Source organism: Lepus europaeus, chromosome 7, assembly GCF_033115175.1.
Source record: "Lepus europaeus isolate LE1 chromosome 7, mLepTim1.pri, whole genome shotgun sequence".
Taxonomy (NCBI): Eukaryota; Metazoa; Chordata; class Mammalia; order Lagomorpha; family Leporidae; genus Lepus; species Lepus europaeus.
Window position 1 is genome coordinate 130,508,744 of NC_084833.1, and position 3,855 is coordinate 130,512,598.

A 3,855-nucleotide genomic window follows, 5' to 3' on the forward strand; every position below is an offset into this window, starting at 1 on the left:
TAAACTTTACCACAAAAACTGTCAGGAGAGACAAAGAGGGGCCCTATTTAATGATTAAGGGATCCAATCAACAGGAAGATATAACAATTATCAATGTATATGCACCTAATCACAGGGCACCAGCTTATTTAAAAGACTTGTTAAGGGACTTAAAGGGAGACTTAGATACCAATACAATAGTTCTGGGGGACTTCAATACTCCACTCTCAGAGATAGACAGATCAACAGGACAGAAGATCAACAAGGAGACAGCAGATTTAAATGACACTATAGCCCAAATGGATCTAACAGATATCTACAGAACATTTCATCCTACATCTAAAGACTTTACATTCTTCTCAGCAGTACATGGAACCTTCACTATGATTGACCACATACTAGGCCATAAAGCAAGTCTCAGCAAATTCAAAAGAATTAGAATCATACCATGCAGCATCTCAGACCATAAAGGAATTAAATTGGAAATTAGCAACTCGGGAATCCCCAGAGCATGTGCAAACACATGGAGATTGAACAACATGCTCCAGAATAAACAATGGGTCATAGAAGAAATTAAAAGAGAAATCAAAAATTTTCTGGAAGCAAATGAGGATAACAGCACAACATACCAAAACCTATGGGATACAACAAAAGCAGTGTTAAGAGGAAAGTGTATATCAATAGGTGCCTACATCAAGAAATTGGAGAGGCACCAAATAGATGAGCTTTCAAGTCATCTCAAGGATCTAGAAAATCTGCAGCAAACCAAACCCAAACCCAGTAGAAGAAGGGAAATAATTAAATCAAAAAAGAAATCAACAGGATTGAATCCAAAAAATCATTACAAAAAATCAGCCAAACGAGGAGCTGGTTTTTTGAAAAAAATAAACAAAATTGACACCCTATTGGCCCAACTAACTAAAAAAAGAAGAGAAAAGACCCAAATCAATAGGATCAGAGATGAAAAAGGAAACATAACAACAGAAACCACAGAAATAAAAAGAATCATCAGAAATTACTACAAGGACTTGTATGACAGCAAACAGGGAAATCTATCAGAAATGGACAGATTCTTGGACACATACAACCTACAGAAATTGAGCCAGGAAGACATAGGAAACCTAAACAGACCCATATATGACACAGAAATTGAAACAGTAATAAAGGCCCTCCCAACAAAGAAAAGCCCAGGGCCAGATGGATTCACTGCTGAGTTCTACCAGACATTTAGAGAAGAACTAACTCCAATTCTTCTCAAACTATTCAGAGCAATCGAAAAAGAGGGAATCCTCCCAAATTCTTTCTATGAAGCCACCATCACCTTAATTCCTAAGCCGGAAAAAAGATGCAGCATTGAAAGAGAATTACAGACCAATATCCCTGATGAACATAGATGCAAAAATCCTCAATAAAATTCTGGCCAATAGAATAAAACAACACATCAGAAAGTTCATCCACCCAGACCAATTGGGATTTATCCCTGGTATGCAAGGATGGATCAATGCCCGGAAAACAATCAACGTAACACACTACATTAACAGGCTGCAGAAGAAAAACCATATGATTCTCTCAATAGACGCAGAGAAAGCATTTGATAAAATACAACACCCTTTCATGATGAAAACTCTAAGCAAACTGGGTATGGAAGGAACATTCCTCAATACACTCAAAGCAATATATGAAAAACCCATGGCCAACATCCTATTGAATGGGGAAAAGTTGAAAGCATTTCCGCTGAGATCTGGTACCAGACAGGGATGCCCACTCTCACCACTGCTATTCAATATAGTTCTGGAAGTTTTAGCCAGAGCTATTAGGCAAGAAAAAGAAATTAAAGGGATACAAATCGGGAAGGAAGAACTCAAACTATCCCTCTTTGCAGATGATATGATTCTTTATTTAGGGGACCCAAAGAACTCTACTAGGAGACTACTGGAACTCATCGAAGAGTTTGGCAAAGTAGCAGGATATAAAATCAATGCACAAAAATCAACAGCCTTTGTATACACAGGCAATGCCATCACTGAGGAAGAACTGCTAAGATCAATCCCATTCAAGATAGCTACAAAAACAATCAAATACCTTGGAATAAACTTAACCAAGGACGTTAAAGATCTCTACGATGAAAACTACAAAACCTTAAAGAAAGAAATAGAAGAGGATACCAAAAAATGGAGAGATCTTCCATGCTCATGGATTGGAAGAATCAATATCATCAAAATGTCTATTCTCCCAAAAGCAATTTATACATTCAATGCAATATCAATCAAGATACCGAAGACCTTCTTCTCAGATCTGGAAAAAATGATGCTGAAATTCATATGGAAACACAGAAGACCTCGAATAGCCAAAGCAATCTTGTACAACAAAAACAAAGCCGGAGGCATCACAATACCAGATTTCAGGGCATACTACAGGGCAGTTGTTATCAAAACAGCATGGTACTGGTACATAAACAGATGGATAGACCAATGGAACAGATTAGAAACACCAGAAATCAATCCAAACATCTACAGCCAACTTATATATGATCAAAGATCCAAAACTAATCCCTGGAATAAGGACAGCCTATTCAATAAATGGTGCTGGGAAAATTGGATTTCCATGTGCAGAAGCTTGAAGCAAGACCCATACATTTCACCTTACCCAAAAATTCACTCAACATGGAATAAAGACTGAAATCTATGACCTGATACCATCAAATTATTAGAGAGCATTGGAGAAACCATGCAAGATATAGGTACAGGCAAAGACTTCTTGGAAAATACTCCAGCAGCACAGGCAGTCAAAACCAAAATTAACATTTGGGTTTGCATCAAATTGAGAAGTTTCTGTACTTCAAAAGAAACAGGAAAGTGAAGAGGCAACCGACAGAATGGGAAAAATATTTGCAAACTATACTACAGATAAAGGGTTGATAACCAGAATCTACAAAGAAATCAAGAAAATCCACAGCAACAAAACAAACAACCCACTTAAGAGATGGGCCAAGGACTTCAATAGACATTTTTCGAAAGAGGAAATCCAAATGGCCAACAGACACATGAAAAATTGTTCAAGATCACTAGCCATCAGAGAAATGCAAATCAAAACCACAATGAGGTTTCACCTCACCCGGTGAGAATGGCTCACATCCAGAAATCTACCAACAATAGATGCTGGAGAGGATGTGGGGAAAAGGGGACACTAACCCACTGTTGGTGGGAATAAAAACTGGTTAAGCCACTATGGAAGTCAGTCTGGAGATTCCACAGAAACCTGAACATACCCTACCATACAACCCAGCCATCCCACTCCTTGGAATTTACCCAAAGGAAATTAATCTGGCAAATAAAAAAGCCATCTGCACATTAATGTTTATTGCAGCTCAATTCACAATAGCTAAGACCTGGAGCCAATCCAAATGCCCATCAACAGTAGACTGGATAAAGAAATTATGGGACAGGTACTCCATAGAATACTATACAGCAGTAAGGAACAATGAAACCCAGTCATTTGCAACAAGATGGAGGGATCTGGAAAACATCATGCAGAGTGAATTAAGCCAGTCCCAAAGAGACAAATATCATTTGTTTTCCCTGATCGATGACAACTGAGCACCATAGGGGAAACCTGTTGAAGTGAAATGGACACTATAAGAAACAATGACCTGATCAGCTTTTGTCCTGACTCTAGATGTACAATGTAATACTTTATCCTTTTTAGTATTTGTTGTTGTTGTTGTTGTTCTAGTACTAGTGGTTGAACTCTGTAATTAACACACAATTATTCTTAGGTGTTTAAATTTTAACTGAAAATTGATCCCTGTAAAATCCAAGAGTGGAAAAAGAGAGGGAGGAAATGCACAATTTGGGACATGCGCCATCAGTCTCGCCC